Raw genomic sequence first — 22,668 nt, 5'->3', positions numbered from 1 at the left:
CCAATCCTTTAGAATCTAAAATCTAAAGGTTTTTTACAAAGGGAAAAAGGTAGAGATGAGAGGTAGAATTGGTTAAATGGAATCAATTACATACAGTAATGGCAAAGTTCTTAGTTCAGGCTTGCAGCAGTGATGGAGTAAACTGCAGGTTCAAATCAAGTCTCTGGAACATCCCCCGCTGGGATGGGTCCTCAGTCCCTTGTGTAGATCTTCAGTTTGTAGCAAAGTCCCTCCAGAGGTAAGAAGCAGGATTGAAGACAAGATGGAGATGAAGCATCAGCCTTATATAGGCTTTTCCAGGTGTAAGAATCTCTTTGTCCTTAAGCAAAATGGAGTCTGCAGTCACATGGACAAGTCTCTGCATACCTTGCTGAGTCACAAGGCGTGTTTGCCTTCTCTCCATGGGTCAATTGCGTAGCTGATGGTCCTTAATGGGTCATCAAGCAGGCTAAGCAGAGCTAACACCAGCTTGTCTGGGATGCTTCCCCCAGAAGCACAGCACCAACTTGAAATACAGACAGCACAGAGCCAACATTTATAACTTTAACTAAAAATGATACAGACATACAGACAGCATAATTATAACCAGCAACCCATAACCTGGTCTTAAACACCTTATATGACCCCCTTTACCTAAGATTTGGTGCCACTACAGGACCTTGGTTGCAACCCATGTTCTATATGGTACCTGTTTATATCAATAACGTCACAAGGATATTGGGGTTCAGCTTCCTGGGTCAGAGGCTGCAGCCTCCATTGTGATCTGGGAGACCAGGCTTAGCAGCTGCTGCTCCCCCAGTGGGGTTCTGTGCTGGGAAGTGACCTGAATTAAAGCTGCTTCTCTGCCTGGCCCAGGGGATGACTTTCTCCAGCTGGTCCTAGCCGCCTAGGGCAGCCCTGGGCCCTGTTAATACTAAATTCTGAGCCAGACATTCCAAGTAACTGAAAAGAATGAAGGGAAAATGCTGGGGTCTGGCCTTAAAATGACTCCACACAAACAGACCCCTCCTCATTTCTCGTCCAATTAGCAATTGCAGGAGCAAATCCAGCCATGGGGGAGCAAACTACCCAGGAATGGGACATTCCAACCAGATGGGCAGGGAAAAGGAGATAGAAGGAGAAAGAGAGACTGAATGGGGCCGTGGGAGAGAAGAGTTTAGAGATCTGGAAATCTCTCTCCAATCTTCCCTGACAGATGTATTGCTGCACCCTGGTTAGAGTCACTTTCCTGTGGAAAAGATGAGAATCAGACAGGAAAATTCAGTTCCTGACTCCATATCCCTCCTGCTGGGGTGTGGCTCCCATGGGGTCAGTGTCTGAGGGAATCCCCCACAGTGACTCCTTTGGTTCTGCTTTTTTCTAGCCTTGTGTTCAGAGACTTTGTTACGGGGTGATGGGAGGAAGAAGGGAGGTTAAAAATGTCTCTGTGGGCTTAGCCTAGCAGGAGAGGCCAGGTCTACACTGTACAAAGATCAAGCCTTTCTCAGCATGGCAGACTCTAGGGTGCCTGTCTGCAGGGAAAGGGTCTGGGGGAATCATGCTGTGAAATGAATTAAAGCCTGTTCTGAAACCTTCACAACTGCCCTTCTCGCCCTGCCAGGCTGCGGAATAACGTCCATGTTTTGCTCCAGTTCATCCTGTCCTCTCGTTGGACAGGGGAGAGAAATGGCTGCAGAGGAGCCAGTTCAGGTAGGTATTATCAGGGGGTTGCTGGTGGGTTTCTCCAGGGCGGGAGAGGGACAGCAAATACGTGGGAGATGGGAAGCTTTGCACAGGCTGGTTTGGAGGTTGCAGTCTGGTTTGCAGGAAATGCACTACACTACAAGAAGGATGTGGATAAATTGGAGAGAGTCCAGCGGAGGGCAACAAAAATGATTAGGGGGCTGGAGCACATGACTTATGAGGAGAGGCTGAGGGAACTGGGATTGTTTAGTCTGCAGAAGAGAAGAATGAGGGGGGATTTGATAGCTGCTTTCAACTACCTGAAAGGGGGTTCCAAAGAGGATGAATCTAGACTGTTCTCAGTGGTAGAAGATGACAGAACAAGGAGTAATGGTCTCAAGTTGCAGAGGGGGAGGTTTAGGCTGGATATTAGGAAAAACTTTTTCACTAGTAGGGTGGTGAAGCACTGCAATGGGTTACCTAGGAGGTAGTGGAATCTCCTTCCTTAGAGGTTTTAAGGTCAGGCTTGACAAAGCCCTGGCTGGGATGATTTAGTTGGGTTTGGTCCTGCTTTGAGCGGGGGGTTGGACTAGATGACCTCCTGAGGTCCCTTCCAACCCTGAGATTCTATGATTCACAGGGTGGAGAAAGGGAGGAGGACGGGTGGGCTAAACCTGCTGGGAGTTATGTAATATGTGGCCTAGATTCTAGGAACAGACCCAGGAGGTTCGGCGGTGGAAATGCTCTAGTTTGTGGAGCAGAAAATAACCCCGCTGCATGCGTCTGGGAAAACTGACCAGACTCATAGTGCTGGAGCCCGACCTGACTAACCAGCGGCTGCTGTGAGATATGAAGGGGGCACCCACCAGTGAGGCTTAGGGGAGATTCCCCTCCCTTCACATCCAGCTCTTCAGAATGGGGAGGTTATTGGGCTTCCTACCAGGGAGCTGTCCCTGGACCCTGCTAGGGGCTCCATCTCCTGAATCAGTCAGTGGCTAGTAGGTGTGTGATGGCTCTGCTGGGAGAGACAAGGGGCTCTCTCTTCGTCCCCTCACCCTGGTATTTGCTGGATACGCTGAGCGGGGTGGGGTGGGACTCTGTTGAGTGGGATCCACCCAAAGCTTCCATTTGATTGGCTCCTCTCTGCCACAAATAGTGGGGCTGTGAGTAGGGAAAGAGGTCCTGAGTGTTGGACTCTTACTCTTTCAGGGGCCGGTGACCTTCGAGGAGGTGGCTGTGCATTTCACCAGGGAAGAGTGGGCTCTGCTGGACCCCGCTCAGAGAGCCCTCTACAGGGATGTCATGCAGGAGAACTATGAGAATGTGACCTCGCTGGGTAAGGGTTACTCTCCCCTCTGTTCTTGGAAGGGGAAAAGAAGAGAGATGGTTCATGCCACCTCCACAATGCCACCTCTACTCTGTCCTGTTGCAGCATCACCCCGATATGCCAGTGACACAGACACACACTGCCACAGACCCTCCCCTGCTGCAGAACGCTTTGGGAACAGAGCACAGGAGCCGTATCGCACAGTGTCAAATATCTCCTGTTTGCTCAAGTAAAACTGAGGGTTAGGTGCGGCAGAATCAGCAGAAGCTTCCTACCCCTGACCTCTCAAACCCTGAGCCTTCTCCATCCAGACCACAATTATGCTTGGGGTGTAACGAGCAGGCTGCTGGAGTCAGAGCTGCTGGTCCAGGGTCACTTATCACACAGACACTCCGTGCGTCCTTGACTGCTGGCTGGGGGGGTATCCAGAGAAGGAAGCTGAGTGGTGGATTTAGCGTTAGTGGGACCCTGTGCTCAGCTCCATTTTAGGGGTCCCTCCTTGGGACATAGGCAAGAAAAAGAACATTCTCTCATTTCCCTCCCACCCCCATTTTTCATTCTTTTTTCCTTCCTCCTCCTCCTCCTATAAGTAATAGGAAGTAAATGAAAATAAAGTGAGGTACATTGATTGTTTTTGTCGTCTAACGGATTCTTCCACAGATCACTTGAAAATCGCTGAGAGTCTTGGTGCACCACTTAACGATCTTTCCATATATTGTTTGTACCGTTAGCTTAACTATTGTAAAGCGCTTTGGATAAGAGCCCTTATTAAAAATTAAAAATCTTGGAGTGCAGGGTCTGGCCAGGAGTTAGGGTGTGGGAGGGGGCTCAGGGTTGGGGCAGGGGGTTGGAGAGTGGCGCACTTACCTGGAGCAGCTCCTGTTTCACGCGAGCAATGCAGGTGGGGATGTGGGGGGCAGGAGTCAGGGTGGGCAGGAGGCTTCTGGGAGGGGTGCAGGAGTCAGGGCTGGGGGTGTGTGATTGGCAGGGGGTGGGGGATAAGTGGTTATGGGTGGTTGCAGGAATCAGGGAGGGCAGGGAACTGGGGTGTGTTTGAGAGGGGTGAAGGAATAAGGGCTGGGGATGTGAGGGGGTGCAGGAGTCAGGGTGGGCAGGAGGCTGTGTGGGAGGGGTGCAGGAGTCAGGGCTGAGGGTGTGTGATGGGCAGGGGGTGGGGGATAAGTGGTTATGGGTGGTTGCAGGAATCAGGGAGGGCAGGGAACTGGGGTGTGTTTGAGAGGGGTGAAGGAGTAAGGGCTGGGGGTGTGAGGGGGTGCAGGGGTCAGGGAGGGCAGGGTGTTCAGGGTGCAGGAGTCAGGGCTGGGGGTGTGTGATCGTCAGGGGGTGGGGGATAAGTGGTTATGGGTGGCTGCAGGAATCAGGGAGGGCAGGGAACTGGGGTGTGGTTGAGAGGGGTGAAGGAGGGAGGGGCTGGGGGTGTGAGGGGGTGCAAGGGTCAGGGAGGGCAGGGTGTTCAGGGTGCAGGAGTCAGGGCTGGGGGTGCAGGGTCTGGGAGGGAGTTGGGGTGCAGGAGCAGCTGGAGATTGGGGTGCAGGGTCTGGCCAGATTTTAGGATGCAGGAGGGGGCTCAGGGTTGGGGCAGGAGGTTGGGGTGTGAAGTGCTTACCTGGGGCAGCTCCCATTTGGTATGAGGGGTGCAGATGGCAATGTAGAGCGGGGTGTGCAGGAGCTCCCATTTGGTGCTCAGGTAGCAGTTGAGGATGTGTGGGGGGTGCAGGAGTCAGAGCAGGGGGTGTGAGGGCTCGTTATGTGGGAGGGGATGCAGGAGTCAGGTCTGGGGGCTGGGAGGGTGGGCTGGGGTACTGGGGGTGCTCCCAGCCCCCTACCCTGAGTGGCTCAAGCAGGGGCTGGGGGCAGGGGGGTATGTGATAGGGGAGTGCTTTGTAAAGCAGGGAGCAAGTGACCAGGGAGCTTTTCAAACAGGGCTGCTAATGGGGAGTTTTGTTAGGGAGTTTGGAAGGGGAGTGGGAAGGGGGCGAGGTACTCTTGCCATTCTTTAAAACATTTAAGCTATAATACAAACTTCTTGATTGAAACAAAACCCCTGTTGTTAGCCTAGGTAGCTGTAAGAGAGAATGCAGGCAGAAGCCCAGCAGCAGAGTGGGGGCTATCCTGTTTATTGCTCTCAATGTAGCATGTATGATACCTGCCCTGTGGGCGGGTGGCTTACGTGTGCATTCGGTGCAAGGATCTCCTGGCCCGCAGAGACCGCGTGGAGGCTTTGGAGGCCAGGGTGGTGGAACTGGAGACGCTATGGGAGGCAGAGAAGTATGTTGATGAGGCTTTTCCGGGACACTGTAGATTTCTCCCACCTCTGGTCAGACAGCCACTGCGCTGTTGAGGAGAATGAAAGGCCCAGGGAAGGAGAGCTGTCAATGGGAGCAGAGGGAAACCTTCCCATAGTTGGGACCCTCCTCCCAGATGGTGTTGGGGTAACCTCTTGCACTGAGGTTACCTCTCCGGGGAGGGAACCCCAGGCATTAAGAAAAGGCAGCTGTTAGTAATGGGAGATTTGATCATTAGAAACAAGGATAGCTGGGTTTGTGATGACCGGGAGAACCGTATGGTGACTTGTCTGCCTGGTACAAAGGTTGTTGATTTCTTGAGGCATCTAGATAGATTTATGTGTAGTGCTGGGGAGGAGCCGGTGGTCGTGGTACATGTAGGCACCAATGACATAAGTAACGGTAGGTGAGACGTCCTGGAGGCCAAATTTAGTCTGCGAGGAAAGAGACTGAAATCTGGGACCTCTATGGTGGCATTCTCAGAAATGCTTCCAGTTCCACGCACAGGGCCAGGTAAGCAGGCAGAGCTTCAGCGTCTCAATGAATGAATGGATGAGATGATGGTGTAGAGAGGAGGCGTTTAGATTGATTAGGAACTGGGGAAACTTTGGGGATGGGGGAGCCTATACAGGAAGGATGGGCTCCACCTAAACCAAAGTGGAACCAGACTGCTGGCACTTAACATTAAAAAGGTTGCAGAGCAGTTTTTAAACTAAGATGGAGGAAAGTCAATGGCTGCAGAGGAGCTCGTGGATCGGACAGAGACTTGTCTTAGAGGAGAGTCTAGTGATAGAGATTTTCTAGTTTTAGTCAGGAAGAGAGGCTGGAAGAGGATAAAGTAGGGGCCAGATCAGACGAGAAGCCTTCACACACACAAGAATCTGACACATCAGAAAAGGGCAGACAAATAAACAGTGACGAGTTTTTAAAGTGCTTGTACACAAATGCTAGAAGTCTAAATAATAGGATGGGTGAATTAGAGTGCCTCGTGTTAAAGGAGGATATTGACATAATAGGCATCACAGAAACCTGGTGGAGTGAAGACAATCAATGGGACACAATCATTCCAAGGTACAAAATATATCGGAAGGACAGAGCAGGTCATCCTCGGGCGGGGGGGTGGTGCAGAGGGGAGTGGCACTGTATGTTTAAGAAAATGTAAACTCAAATGAAGTAAAAATCTTAAATGAAACCGCATGTTCCATAGAATCTCTCTGGATAGTAATTCCATGCTCTAATAAGAATATAACAATAGGGATCTGTTATCGACCACCTGTCAAAGACAGTGATAGTGAGGATGAAATGCAAAGGGAGATTAGAGAGGCTATCAAAATAAAGAACTCCATAATAGTGGGAGATTTCAATTATCCCCATATTGACTGGGTACATGTCACCTCAGGACAAAATGCAGAGACAAAATTTCTGCATACTTTAAACGACTGTTTCTTGAAGCAGCTGGTACAAGAACCCACAATGGGAGAAGCAACTCTCGATTTAGTCCTGAGTGGAGCACAGGGTCTAGTCCAAGGGCTAACTATAACAGGACCGCTTGGAAATAGTGACCATAATATAACAACATTTAACATTCCTGTGGTGGGAAGAACAGCTCAACACTGGCATTTATTTTCAGGAAGGGGAACTGTGCAAAAATGAGGGGGTTAGTTAAACAGAAATTAAAAGGTACAATGACTAGAGTGAAATCCCTGCAAGCTGCATGGACACTTTTCAAAAACACAATATTAGAGGCCCAAATTAAATATATACCCCAAATTAAAAAACACAGCAAAAGAACTAAAAAAGAGTCACCGTGGCTTAATGACTATGTAAAAGAAGCAGTGAGAGATAAAAAGGCATCTTTTAAAAAGTGGAAGTCAAATCCTAGTGAGGTACATAGAAAGGAGCATAAACACTACCAAATTAAGTGTAAAAATGTAATTAGAAAAGCCAAAGAGGAGTTTGAAGAAGGGGCTAGCCAAAAACCTCAAAAGGTAATAACAAAACAGGAAGCCTGCTAAACAACCAGTGGGACCACTGGAGGATTGAGATACAAAAGGAGCCCTTAAAGACGATAAAGTCATTGTGGAGAAACTAAATGGATTCTTTGCTTCAGTCTTCATGGCTGAGGATGTTGGTGAGATTTGTGGGTGACAAATCTGAGAAATTGCCACAGATTGAAGTGTGACTAGAGGGGGTTTTGGAACTACTTGATAAACTTAACTGTAACAAGTCACCGGAACCAGAGGGTATTTACCAAGAGTTCTGAAGGAACTCAAATGTGAAATTCGGGAACTATTAGCTATGGTTTATAACCTGTCTTTAAATCGGCTTCTGTACCCAATGACTGGAAGATTGCTAATGTAACGCCAATATTTAAAAAGGGTCTAGAGGCGATCCTGGCAGTTGCAGACTGGTAAGTCTAACGTCTGTACCAGGCAGATTAGTTGAAACAGTAGTAAAGGAATAAAATTGTCAGGCACATAGAAGAACAAAAATTGTTGAGCAAAAGTCAATATGGTTTCTGTAAAGGGAAATCATGTCTTACTAATCTATTAGAGTTCTTTGAAGGTGTCAACAAACATGTGGACAAGGGGGATCCAGTGGACATAGTGTACTTAGATTTCCAGAAAGACTTTGCCAAAGTCCCTCACCAAAGGCTCTTACATAAATTATCTTATCATGGGATAAGAGGGAAGATCTGGTTAAAAGACAGGGAACAAAGGGTAGGAATAAATGGTAAATTTTCAGAATGGAGAGGAGTAACTAGTGGTGTTCCCCAAGGGTCAGTCCTAGGACCAATCCTATTCAACATATTCATAAATGATCTGGAGAAAGGGGTAAACAGTGAGGTGGCAAAGTTTGCAGATGATACTTGTGACGATGCGGTTCTGGTGGGACCCAATTGAGAGTGATAAATCGCTTAAAACACGGCAGTTACAGCCCAAGGCTGGGGTTTTCCACCTCTAAGGCAAACCAAACCAAACCAGCCAGACAAAGAGGGCTTTGTTTTCACCCCACTGGTTAACCACAAGTCACACAAGCAATTCCCTTAGACACTCCAGTCTTCCAGTATCACCACCAGTGCACTCGTCCTGGGGAGGAATGGTTATGAAAACCAACACCCCAATAAAAGAAAAAGGTTCTCTCGATCCCAAAGAATCAAGCCCCAGACCCAGGTCAATATACACATCAGATCTTACCCACAAATCATGCTGTTGCCAATCCTTTAGAATCTAAAATCTAAAGGTTTTTTCATAAAAGGAAAAAGATAGAGCTGAGAGCTAGAATTGGTTAAATGGAATCAATGACATGCAGTAATGGCAAAGTTCTTAGTTCAGGCTTGTAGCAGTGATGGAGTAAACTGCAGGTTCAAATCAAGACTCTGGAGTACATCCTCCTCTGGGATGGGTCAGTCAGTCCTTTGTTGAGAGCTTCAGTTTGTAGCAAAGTTCCTCCAGAGGTAAAAAGCAGGATTGAAAACAAGATGGAGATGAGGCATCAGCCTGTTATAGGCTTTTTCCAGGTGTAAGAACACTTCTTTGTTCTTACTGTGGAAAATGACAGCAAAATGGAGTCTGGAGACACATGGGCAAGTCCCTGCATACTTTGCTGAGTTACAAGGCGTATCTGCCTTCTCTCAATGGGTCAGTTGAATAGCTGATGGTCCTTAATGGGCCATCAAGCGGGCTAGGCAGAGCTAACACCAAGTTGTCTGGGATGTCTCCCAGAAGCACAGCATAAGTTTGAAATACAGACAGGATAGAGCCAATACTCATAACTTCAACTACAAAATGATACATACATATAGACACCATAATTATAACCAGCAACCCATAAACTGGTCTTGGACACCTTATAAGACCCCCTGTACATAAGATTTGGTGCCACTACAGGACCTTGGTTGCAACCACGTTCTATATGGTCCCAGATTATATCAATAACGTCACAATACTAAACTGCTCAAGATAGTTAAGACCAAAGCAAACTGTGAAGAACTTTAAAAAGATCTCACAAAACTAAGTGACTGGGCAACAAAATGGCAAATGTGTATAAATGTCAAGTAATGCAGATTGGAAAAAATAACCCCAACTATACATACAATATCATGGGGGCAAAATTAGGCTAATCAGGAAAAAGATCTTTTTGTCATTGTGGATAGTTCTCTGAAGACATCCAGCAGTGTGCAGCGGAAGTCAAAAAAGCAAACAGGATGTTAGGAATTATTTAGAAAGGGATAGACAGTAATACAGAGAATATCTTATTGCCCTTGTATAAATCAATGGAAATAACTAATTTAGACCCCATCATTTTATATGTATATTTGGGATTATGTTTGTCAATGGGCTGCACTATGTGTTAGCCTGACATCTAGCACTGCTGAGATCATGCATTCAATAATATCCCTGCCCTTCCTGTTTCCGTTCTCCACTGAGCCCCACGCTTAGGTTCCCAGCTTCCCCAGGACTCTGTCTTTCTCTGGACCCATCTGTCAGCAAGAAGCAGTGCCAGGGAGACTTCGATTTCTGGGACGTGGATTTACTTTCTGTGTGTTTTAAGAGACTCTGAAATTGAGTGTCTGTGACATTAAGCACAGTACAAACTGGACTGTTAACAGCTGTGTCCCCTCAGTTCCCCAGGCTGGGGTGCCTTTTACACTGCTCTACTGTGAGAGCAGCCACTCCTGGGCAGTTCAGATGCAGTCTCCAGCATGTAACTCGCTCCCAGCTACACAGAATTGAGTGCTGCTAGTCAGTGACTCACAAATTACAGTGCCCCACAGGAGAACCCCAGAAAATTCTCTGGTCCCAGACTTCCCCCAGAAATGTGCATCTTACACTGTCCAGCACACTCCTGAACAATGGGAGCTCATATGAAATCTGTTGTTTCATCAGTGGAAAATGACATGCACCAGCCTTGTTATTCCAAATGGAGTTTCCAACACACTTTAATCCAAACACACTGGTTTGATAAAAAAAGGAAACAAAATTATTAACTACTGAAAAAAAAGATTTGAAGTGACTACAAGTAATGAGGCATAAAAGTCAGAATTGTTTATTAAAGAAATGCAAAGATAAAACACAAACTAATGTTTAACTTAACAAGCTAAAAGGGATTTAAAACAAATGTTTCTCTCGCCATGTGCTGAGACGGGCTGGTTTTCCTTTCAGCCAGGACTCCCCCTAACCTGCCCCTGCCGCCCACATTCAGTTCTTCAGGAGTTGTCATGAGCAGAGCGAAAGGGGGTTGGTGGGGGCGGAGAGAGTCTTATGCATTTTCCTCACCTCTTTTTATAATTCAGTCCTTTGTACTAGAAACCACTTCAGTTCCCAGATACGAGCTTCAAGTGTCCCTGTGATGGAATGTAAATGTCATCTTCACACCTTCTCCCTGGTGGAGAATGGCTATTTGACCAGCTGTTTGCCTTGCTGTCTCTGAGGAACTTAAGGTTAGGGTTGCAGCTTTTTCGGTAATATCATACCGTAAAATCTCATCACTTTCCATACAATGTTGCTACACATTATAACAGGAGTATCAGAGGGGTAGCCGTGTTAGTCTGGATCTGTAAAAGCAGCAAAGAATCCTGTGGCACCTTATAGACTAACAGATAATTAGCAGCATGAGCTTTCGTGGGTGAACACCCACTTCTTCGGATGCAAGTAGTGGAAATTTCCTGGGGCAGGTATATATATGCAAGCAAGAAGCAAGCTAGAGATAACGAGGTTAGTTCAATCAGGGAGGATGAGGCCCTGTTCTAGCAGTAGAGGTGTGAAAACCAAGGGAGGAGAAACTGGTTCTGTAGTTGGCAAGCCATTCACAGTCTTTGTTTAATCCTGAGCTGATGGTGTCAAATTTGCAGATGAACTGAAGCTCAGCAGTTTCTCTTTGAAGTCTGGTCCTAAAGTTTTTTGCTGGAGGATGGCCACCTTAAGATCTGCTATTGTGTGTCCAGGGAGGTTGAAGTGTTCTCATAGGTTTTTGAATATTGCCATTCCTAATATCTGATTTGTGTCCATTTATCCATACAAACGGACTTCACTAAAATAAGACAGGAGATCTACATTACTCACATCACCTCTCTACAAAGGAAAAAGGACTGTAAGCTGTCTAAACTCTTACCTGCTATGTGGGGCCACAACCGTGGTACCCCTAACCCACCCAGCAATATCGTCAATCTATCCAACCACACACTCAGCCCAGAAGAAAAGTCTGTCCTATCTCGGGGACTCTCTTTCTGCCCTGCCACCCCCACCAACATGATACAGTTCTGTGGCGATCTGGAAGCCTACTTTTGCCGTCTCCGACTGAAAGAATACTTTCAGGACAACACTGAACAACGCACTGATACACAGTTACCCTCCCACCAACAGCACAAGAAGAAGAACTCCACATGGACTCCTCCTGAGGGTCGAAATGACAGTCTGGACCTATACATTGAATGCTTCTGCCGACGTGCACAGGCAGAAATTGTGGAAAAACAACATCGCTTGCCTCATAACCTAAGTCGTGCAGAACGCAATGCCATCCACAGCCTCAGAAACCATCCTGACATTATAATCAAAGAGGCTGATAAAGGAGGTGCTGTAGTCATCATGAACAGGTCTGAGTACCAAAAGGAGGCCGCCAGACAACTCTCCAATACCAAATTCTACAGGCCACTTCCCTCAGATCCCACTGAGGAATACACTAAGAAACTGCATCATCTACTCAGGACACTCCCTACGCTAACACCGGAACAAATCAACATACCCTTAGAGCCCCGACCAGGGTTATTCTATCTACTACCCAAGATCCACAAACCTGGAAATCCTGGACGCCCCATCATCTCGGGCATTGGCATTCTCACTGAAGGACTGTCTGGATATGTGGACTCTCTACTCAGACCCTATGCCACCAGCACTCCCAGCTATCTCTGTGACACCACTGATTTCCTGAGGAAACTACAATGCATTGGTGACCTTCCAGAAAACACCATCCTAGCCACCATGGACGTAGAGGCTCTCTACACAAACATCCCACACACAGATGGAATACAAGCTGTCAGGAATAGTATCCCTGATGATGCCACAGCACAACTGGTTGCTGAGCTCTGTGCCTTTATCCTCACACACAACTATTTCAAATTTGATGACAATATATATCTCCAGATCAGTGGCACCGCTATGGGCACCCGCATGGCCCCACAATATGCCAATATTTTTATGGCCGACCTGGAACAACACTTCCTCAGTTCCCGTCCACTCACGCCCTTCTCTACCTACGCTACGTTGATGACATCTTCGTCATCTGGACCCATGGGAAGGAGACTCTGGAAAAATTCCACCACGATTTCAACAGCTTCCACCCCACCATCAACCTCAGCCTGGACCAATCTACATGGGAGGTCCACTTTCTAGACACCACGGTGCAAATAAGTGATGGTCACATTAACACCACCCTATACCGAAAACCTACCGACAGCTATGCCTACCTTCATGCCTCCAGCTTCCATCCCAGGCACACCACAAGATCCATTGTCTACAGCCAAGCACTGAGGTACAACCGCATCAGCTCTAACCCCTCAGACAAAGACCAACACCTACAAAATCTCCACCAAGCATTCTCAAAACTACAGTACCCACATGAGGAAATAAGGAAACAGATCAACAGAGCCAGACGTGTACCCAGAAGCCTCCTACTGCAAGACAAACCCAAGAAAGAAACCAACAAGACTCCACTGGCCATCACATACAGTCCTCAGCTAAAACCCCTCCAACACCTCATCAGGGATCTACAACCCATCCTGGACAATGATCCCACACTTTCACAGGCCTTGGGTGGCAGGCCAGGTTGGCAGGTTGTTTGTGGGCGAGGACTGAAGCATATTCTCACCAGTAACTGCACACCGCACCATAGTAACTCTAGCTCAGGAACCAATCCATGCAACAAACCTCGATGCCAACTCTGCCCACATATCTACACCAGCGACACCATCACAGGACCTAACCAGATCAGCCACACCATCACCGGATCATTCACCTGCACATCCACCAATGTAATATATGCCATCATGTGCCAGCAATGCCCCTCTGCTATGTACATCGGCCAAACTGGACAGTCTCTAAGGAAAAGGATAAATGGACACAAATCAGATATTAGGAATGGCAATATTCAAAACCTGTAGAACACTTCAACCTCCTGGCCACACAATAGCAGATCTTAAGGTGGCCATCCTCCAGCAAAAACTTTAGGACCAGACTTCAAAGAGAAACTGCTGAGCTTCAGTTCATCTGTTCATCTGTGAATACCCACTTCTTCGGATGCAAGTAGTGGAAATTTCCAGGGGCAGGTATATATGCAAGCAGGAAGCAAGCTAGGGATAACGAGGTTAGTTCAATCAGGGAGGATGAGGCCCTGTTCTAGCAGTAGAGGTGTGAAAACCAAGGAAGGAGAAACTGGTTCTGTAGTTGGCAAGCTATTCACAGTCTTTGTTTAATCCTCAGGATTAAACAAAGCTCAGGATTAAACCATCAGCTCAGGATTAAACAAAGACTGTGAATGGCTTGCCAACTACAGAACCAGTTTCTCCTCCCTTGGTTTTCACACCTCTACTGCTAGAACAGGGTCTCATCCTCCCTGATTGAACTAACCTCGTTATCCCTAGCTTGCTTCCTGCTTGCATATATACCTGCCCCTGGAAATTTCCACTACTTGCATCCGAAGAAGTGGGTATTCACCCACGAAAGCTCATGCTGCTAATTGTCTGTTAGTCTATAAGGTGCCACAGGATTCTTTGCTGCTTGTATTGTAACAGGAGGATATTCAGTAGATTGTCTTTTCAAATGGTACCTCACAAGCCCTACAGTGATAAATGAAGGGGAGGGGAGGGATCTCCCTTTTATAAACACCCAGCCAGCCAGTTGGCTGTAAAATCCCTGATGGTGCGAGTTCTCTGCTTGCTTTACCTCTAAAGGGTAACAAGCCAACAGGGTTTAAAAAAAAAAAGTATTGGGCACCTGACCAAAAGAGCCAATGGAAAGGCTAGAACTTTGTTAAATGGGAAAGTAACTTTCCCTTTGTCTGTTGTTCTCCGGAGAAGGCGACACGGAGTAGCAATGCTGTGTATGGCTTGAATCAGGTATGAAAATTCATCTTCCATACCTAGAAGAAATGATTTGGCCAGGGAATGTTTAGACAGACACAATCAGGTTTATTTTTTATTTTGGCTTTTGGATCTCCTCTGTGCTATCCCGGATGCTTTTGTTTGCTTGTAAGCTTTAAGCTGAACCCTCAAGAAATCTGTTTTGGGTGCTTACAAAAATTTTCTTTTAAGATCTAGCAAAAGCCTAAGTTCCAGATGTATTGTTTTCCTTTTCAATTTTAATAAAATTTACCTCTTTTAAGAACAGGATTGGATTTTTGGTGTCCTAAGAGGTTTGTGTGTGTTGTTTGATTAGCTGATAGCCACAGCTAATTTCCTTTGTTTTCTTTCTCAGCTCCTTCCCAGAGGGGAGGTGAAAGGGCTTGAGGGTGCCCCAGAGGGAAGAATTCTCAAGCGCTCCTTCCTGGGTCCAAGGGTTTGGGGTTTTTTTGCCTTTGGGTGGTGGCAGCATTTACCAAGCCAAGGTCAGAGAGAAGCTGTAACTTTGGGGGTTTAATACAAGTCTAGAGTGGCACAAATTAATTTGTAGAATCCTGTCGGGCCCCCGCTTTCTGCACTCGGAGTGACAGAGTGGGGATTCAGCCCTGACACATACTATGAACAAAATTGACCATAATTTTCTAGAAGAGTGAACATAGGGGAACAGACTAGCACAGTGTCTGTGTGTTCCCAACATATATGTGGGTATTCTAGTCCGTCCCAAACAATGTGTTCGACATCTTCAAACACCTGAGGAACCGGTCCTGGGAATTGACTGGTTTATTAAGTGACACTGTATGGAATTGAGAGACACTTTATATTATTATTATTTTATTATAAATACTGTGGCAAATTGCCGGTACGGTTATGCTGGGTCTCGCGCTTTCTCTTCTTTGGGGAAGGTTCAGGGCGCCATTGCTTGCCTCTGAATCGGTATTTTAATTACCCCACTAGTGTCCTTGAGAAGGGGAGTGGAGAGGGAGGGACCTGGGCCCGCCCTCTTCTCCAGGTCCCAACCCAGGAGTCCTGAGGTTAGTGGTGAACCACTTGAACTGGCGGTTCCTTCCCCTGGGCTACTTCCCTCTCCTGCCCTTCAGCTTGTGGAGGGGCTTCTTGCCCTCCTTCTACACAAGCCAGGTGCCCCTTACCTAGGGTTTTTGGATTTCTCAGCCCACCGCAGCACTCCTCCAAACTTTCCTTTTGTCTCTCTTCAAAACTGTTCTCTGCTCCAACTCCTTCAAACTGCTCTCTGCTCCAATGCCCACACTGTCTAATTGAAGCAGGGGTTTTTATCACCTGACTGCTGGTGCTCTAATTCATCTATAGCAAACTTTCTTCCCTCTGAGGGAATAAGGCTCCTTGCTAACCCTCTTCTGCTGCCCTCTGGCCAGGCTGTATCACACTGTGTACTGAGAACTCCAAGGCTTTTCCATGCCATGTGCTGTGAAGCTTGTGTTTGGGACACAGGAATTAGAAGCCACTTGGCAAAAGGAATATAAAGGGCAGCTGCATCATCTCCATTTTGTCTTCAATCCCCCTTCCTACCTCTGCAGCAACTTTTCTACAAACTGAAGGCTTGAACAAAGGACTGAATAATGTGGATGTGTACCAGAGAGCCTTTCAAGCCAGAAACTCACCAATCCTGCTAAGAACCAGATGTATAGATTTCTGAATGTGTCTGACTGCTTTCCCATTTAACAACTCCCTTTTTCTTTCTTTCTTTCTTTCTTTTATACTAAACCTTTAGTTTAGATGCCAACGATTGGCTGGCATCATAGTATTTTGAGTAAGATCCAAACCTATACTGACCTGGTAATGTGGCTGACTCTGGGGTCAGAAGAACACTTTGTTTATGTGAGCAGAGTTTTTAAATAACTTCTCACTGTACTGGACCTAGGCACTGATTGGGAGTCAGAGAACTGGGATGCAATAAAGGGGGCCATGTGATTTCTTTTTTCAGTTTCTCGATAACCAGTGTGGGGGATCAGAAGCACAGTTGGTGACTGGTTGGTGAATTTAACTTCCGTGTTATCCACCAGTTTGGGGAGCCTCTGCTCTCCCTTTTTCAGCCTGCCCTGGTCTTGGCATTTTCAGTGAGGACTAGCCCAGGCACACCGGGTCACACCAAGTATTAAAGTTAAATTAATAGAATGTTTTTTATGACAAAGTTTTATGAAATCAACGGAACCCCTTTGTTTTCTTTCATCTGAGCAGGCTTTCTAGTTTTCCAGCGTGATGTGATCTCCCAGCTAGAACAAGGGGAAGAGCCATGGGTCTCAGACCTGCAGGGTTCAGAGGGAAAACAGACCCTGAGATCTCCCTGCAGAGGTGAGGAAACATTAAACCAACTCTGAGTGTGAAAGTGCCTGAAGGAAACATCTGGGATGCCCTACGAAGCCCTTGAGAGGTCTCTCAGTTCATTATTGTTGCCAGCAGGGGTCATATCCTCAGGGTAACTATAGCTCATGGCTTCCCGTAGATTCTAGCAGACACCAGGCAGTAGCTTCCTCCCTTCCCCTTGAGAATTTGGATGGGATTTGAAAGCCAAATTGATCCCCTCCTCTCTCCTGTTTTGGGGAAGAGTTTGGGGGAGTTCAGTTTGTGATTTTTATTTGACCTCCTCCAGCACTTAGTTTGTTTTGGCTTTTCACTTTTCATCCCTGTTTGATGTTTCTGTCTTTTTCACAGCAGGTGATGCAATGGCATGTGAGAAAGAGGAGCAGAATTCTCAGCAGAAAAATGTTCAGCAAGTGGATAAACACAGAGCATTATTGCAAAGATCAAAAAGCAATGTGTCCAGGAGTCATGAGGAGGAAAACTCCTGTGAGATTCAGCACAGACCAGAGAGAGAACAAGGAAACCAGTCGGGGGTGAAAATGGGTAAACGTATTTCCTCTCAGGGAACTCAGAAGGACCTCAAGGAAACCACCACAAAGCAGGAAATCATCATTGGAAAGAGAAAAAATACATACACAGTGTGTGGAAAAAACTTATGTGACTACTCAGCCCTTCTTAATCATCAGAGAATCCACACAGGGGACAGGCCCTACGAATGCCATGAGTGTGGGAAAAGCTTCACTCAAAGATCAGCCCTTTCTAGACATCAGAGAATCCACACAGGGACAGGCCCTACGAATGCCATGAGTGTGGGAAAACCTTCAATCGCAAATCTGACCTTATTACTCATCAGAGAATCCACACAGGGGAGAGGCCCTATGAATGCCGTGAGTGCGGGAAAAGCTTCTCTAGCAGCTCAGCCCTTATTCAGCATCAGAGAATCCACACAGGGGAGAGGCCCTATGAATGCCGTGAGTGCGGGAAAAACTTCTCTAGCAGCTCAGCCCTTATTCAGCATCTGAGAATCCACACAGACGAGAGGCCCTATGAATGCAGTGAGTGTGGGAAAAGCTTCTCTAGGAAATCAGGCCTTTCTCAGCATCAGAGAATCCACACAGGGAAGAGTCCCTATAAATGCCATGAGTGTGGGAAAAGCTTCAAGTGCAGCTCAAACCTTATTACTCACCAGAGAATCCACACAGGGGAGAGGCCCTATGAATGCAGTGAGTGTGGGAAAAGCTTCTGTAGCAGCTCAGCCCTTTCTAAACATCAGAGAATCCACACAGGGGAGAGGCCCTTTGAATGCAGTGAGTGTGGGAAAAGCTTCACTCACAGCTCTCACCTTAATGGGCATCAGAGAATCCACACAGGAGAGAGGCCCTATGTATGCCGTGAGTGTGGGAAAACTTTCAATCACAGCTCGCACCTTCTTACCCATCTCAGAACCCACACAGGGGAGAGGCCCTATAAATGCCGTGAGTGTGGGAAAAACTTCATTTACCGCCAGCAGCTTATCAGCCATCAGAGAATCCACACAGGTATGAGACCCAATGGAAGCAGTGAGTGTGGGAAAACCTTGTCTTGCCACTGAGCCCATGTGAGCCATCAGAGAATCTGCAAGGGGGATCAACACCACAAACCCTCTAGGGCTATCGATACTTTCATACTTTTCCTGATTCCCACAGAGTAACTTTTAAAAGCTGTTTGAACTGCATGAAGCACCGATATCCCTCAGCTTGGCCAGATGAGTGGCCCATTTTTGCATTTTGCAGTTTGACCTCTTTGAGGTGGACCCATTTGTCCTTTCTATCAACTCCATTGTCCCATGAGTAATTCAAGTGTGTCCTTCCCATAAGAAACAAGGGAGCATCACAGTTATACCATTCCTCCTATTGCAGTTATTGTTAGAGTCACCAATGATACATATTGTATCATTGCCAATTGTTCTCACGTTGCTCTGGGTTGTGCTGAAGAGCAGTTATCATGGGAACTTTTCATATTACATTTAAAAGAGGAGGAGCAGGGGCAGGAAAAAAGTGTCATTTCCGCTTCTGTGATACTGGAAGGAGATGTAAAAAGCGACAGAGTCCTGTGGCACCTTATAGACTAAAAAATGTTTTGAAGCATAAGCAATATACCAAAACCTACAGGATAACACTTCAGTCTCCCTGGACACACAATCGCAGATTTAAAAATAGCCATCCTGCAGCAAAAAAACTTCAGACCCAGACTTCAAAGAGAAACTGCTGAGTTTCAGTTTATTTGCAAATTTGACACCATCAGCTCAGGATTCAACAAAGACTGTGACTGGCTCGCCAACTACAGAGGCAGTTTCTCCTCCCTTGGTGTTCACACCTCCACTGCTATAAGAGCCTCATCCTCCCTGATTGAACTAACCTTGTTATCTCTAGTCTGATTCTCGCTTGCATATTTATACCTGCCTCTGGAAATTTCCACTCCATGCGTCTGACGAAGTGGGGATTCATCCACGAAAGCTTATGCGCCAATACGTCTGTTAGTCTACAAGGTGCCACAGGACTCTTTGTCATGTTGTACAGATCTGGACTAACGCAGCCACCCCTCTGATACTTGAAAGGAGATGGGGTGACTCAGAGATTCTCTCCTTCCCCATCACGGCAGAACTGTTACCTTTTGACTGAGCCAGGCAGAGTTTATCGTCATCACATTCTACCCCTCCACTTCTCAAAATGTCATATGATGAAGTGTTCTCAGTTGTCTGTGCTTGGAGATGATGCTTTGACTTATTTAATCCTGTACCAGAGTTGCTGTGACTCGAGATGAAAGTATCAAAGGCCTGGAAGGGGAATTCAAATGGATCCTAAATACAGTGTCATCATTTAGAGTTTAAATCCCAGGTTCCATCTATTGGTAAAGCCAATTCTGGCAAGGTAGCTGTTTTTTCCTCCATTATGGGGATGCTGGGATACTAAACATGTTGTAAATAACATAACTGACTATGGAGACAGTGCTGAGCGAAGCAGATTTGAATGGATCAGAGGATAATGTGATGGGAGAATCTCTTGTCCTGATTCTAAATAATGAGATGTAACCTGCTCTGGAATTTCAATTTACACTTTCATTGTCATGTATTCTATCTCTCTGTGATCTGGGTTTCTATCTTTCTTGATGGCTGTGTGGTCGCACAATTAGATATTAGTTCAGCTCAGATTTATTGGAGAATTTAAGACAAATGACCATTTGCTAAAGTCATCGTTTCTCCCTTCAGCTTTGCTTTTTCTCCATCTCTCCATGATGACATGGAGACAATTCTCTCCTGTTGACAGAACTGCACTTGAACTCTCCAGTTTACTGGCCATGGTAACAAAGACACAGCAGTGATTTAAAATCTCCATTCGGAAATGGTGAACAGCAGACCCCCCACTAACTGAGGGAAGTGCATATGAGCACAGTGTAGTTCAGTTATTTAAATCAATATTGTCTCAGATGGCTATGTTGGCAGGAGAAGCTCTCCTGCTGTTGTAGCGCTATCTACACAGGGGATTAGAGCTGTGTAACTATGTTGCTCAGCTGTGTTGATTTTTCACACCCCTGAGCAATAATTATACCGATAAATGTCTGTAGTGAAGACCAGACAGTTTTCTCTTGTGTTTTATGCATTTACATCACTTCTCCCTTACCTCCTACTTCTTGGAAAGATTTAAAGTGTGAAAAGAGAGGTATTTTTCCTCATGATGCAAACATTCCCACATAGGAGATGCCTTCCACCAACACGCATGGCAGAAGAACCAGAGATATATGAACTCTCAGAAGTGTTGGGACAAACCACAACTTGAGCCAGGGTTCAGTTGTTGGCAATGGGGATTAAAAGAAAACTAACATATACGACAAGGATTTGTGATCTTTGAATATATTACTGTTACTAGTGAAAATGAAATTATAGGTGAAGTTATTGGTTAAAGAGTAAGAGACTAATTGTTTGATAATCTGAATTATTTTGGAAAACTGAAAGTTGTCTTGTTTTTTTTCTTTTTTTAGTCGTACATGAAATGATGGCTAATCTTCAAAAGTTAAATTGATTTAATTTACCCCCTGTAGTGTAAGGAGTTCTGGTAGAAAACCTCACTCCAAAGGTTGGGGTGGGAGAATAGGTGTTAGCGTGTAGAAGAGAATATTGGGCCCATATAGATTTTATTTTTTTGTATTTCAAATAGAGCATATTTTACTTAGCTTCAAAGTCAATTTCTATTAAAGGAAAACTACTCGAGGAGTCAAGTTGTATAAGTTTTTACCGGCTTACACTGTAAGGGTCACTGACTTCCCCACTTCTCTAATTTGCAAAGGAAAGGCCTGACATCTGTCATAGGATGTGTCCAGCAGGTAGGAAAGCTGCAGTTGTCAACCATCAATACGAAGGAAAAGGCTGAAGTCCATTGCCTTTCATATCAAAAAGCCATCCAGAGGCTGGTCTACACTGAAAAGCTATGTTGATATGGCCACATCTCTCAGGGGTGTGAAAAATCCACTCTTCTGAGAGAAGTAGTTAATGTGACCTGAGCCCCAGTGTAGACAGTGTTAGGTTGTCAGAAGAATATTTCCAGTGTTTGAAGGGTAGACACAGCCTTAGACAGGTTGATCCCCTCTGGGAAGCGAGTCGTGACATCAGTTCCAATTTTGACCCATCTCCCTGTATGTGAGAGAGCTGCTAGTATGGAGGGCTGAGCCAGGTATCCGATCACCTGGTTCAATTGAGGGGAAAGCTCTTAATACCCATCAGTCCAAAGACTGAGGGAAATGGAGCGTTCCAACCATTGTCATTTTAGTATTTTATTGTTCCTCTCTCTGTTTTTTGTGCTGGCCTTTCTGTTATATCAGAGTGTGGCTGTATAGCTCAGTGTATGTGTGATAAATGCTCTTTGGTGCCAGTTGGCAAAGAGGTCAAAGTAATTCACAAGAAACTCCTGTCTCAGACCCGACAAACTCATCCCACCTAATGCACTGATTTTTATGATAGTTATCCAGGAAGCATAGCAGTGAGATCTGTACTGAAACCTTGTAAATTATTGTTACTCCTGATCACTTCAAGAGGTGGGTATGAGTCCTATTGAAGGAGTAATGTAAGTATATGGAACACTATGCCCATATAATATTGTCATGAAAGTGAGTCACCCCAGTCACAGGTCTTGTTGGGGACAGCCCATTCAAGTGGGAGGGAATTGTCACCCGTCCCTTGCCAGCCAGTTATGCGATGTATTGCTGCATTGTCAGCCTTTGCACCAGCCCAGAAAAGCCAATGGAAAACTATCAAAGACAAATTATAGACATCGAAACCCTGTGGAAGTGAAAAGGACAATATGACAATGAGGAAATGGTCCATTCTGTGAATATACACAAAAGACTGATTCAGTTTATGACAGGGTGGAGAGAAACACTCTGGGTCCATTCACCAAGGAGATCACTAATGACCAGTGGTGCTTCAAGAAAGGCAGAGGCCTGGCTCCTAGGGACTAGCAATCACTGCAATAGACTGTCACCTCACACGTCAGTCTATTTAGATAGGGAAGGGAGCTATTAAAGTGTAGGTTGCATTTTGTGATTTTGTTTTGTTGGTAATGGTTGGTTTCCATCACTCACATTTGTTTCTGTTTAAATCTCTGTCCTGTGGTAAAGGAACTTCCATTTGTTCGATAACTGTGCTCAAGTGCTGTGTGTGATACCAGTAAAACTGGTAACCTGGGATGTACCATTGCTTTGGGCAGAGAGGATCTGGGATTTTTCTGAGCCCTGGTCTAGCCTAGGGGAGGGGATCGATCTAAGTTATGCAACTTCAGCTACATGAATAATGTAGCTGAAGTCAATATACTTAGATCAACTTACCGTGGTGTCTTCATCGCGGTGAGTCGACTGCTGCAGCTCCCCGGTAGACTCTGCCTGCGCCTCTC

At 46.1% G+C, this 22,668-nt stretch overlaps 1 pseudogene; it reads left to right on the top strand.

The window, feature by feature from the left end:
• Window positions 1–22,668, top strand: part of LOC120381418 — a 360,540-nt pseudogene that overhangs the window by 155,405 nt on the left and 182,467 nt on the right.

Source organism: Mauremys reevesii, linkage group 14, assembly GCF_016161935.1.
Source record: "Mauremys reevesii isolate NIE-2019 linkage group 14, ASM1616193v1, whole genome shotgun sequence".
NCBI classification, from domain to species: Eukaryota; Metazoa; Chordata; order Testudines; family Geoemydidae; genus Mauremys; species Mauremys reevesii.
This window is presented reverse-complemented; position numbering and strand designations above follow the sequence as displayed.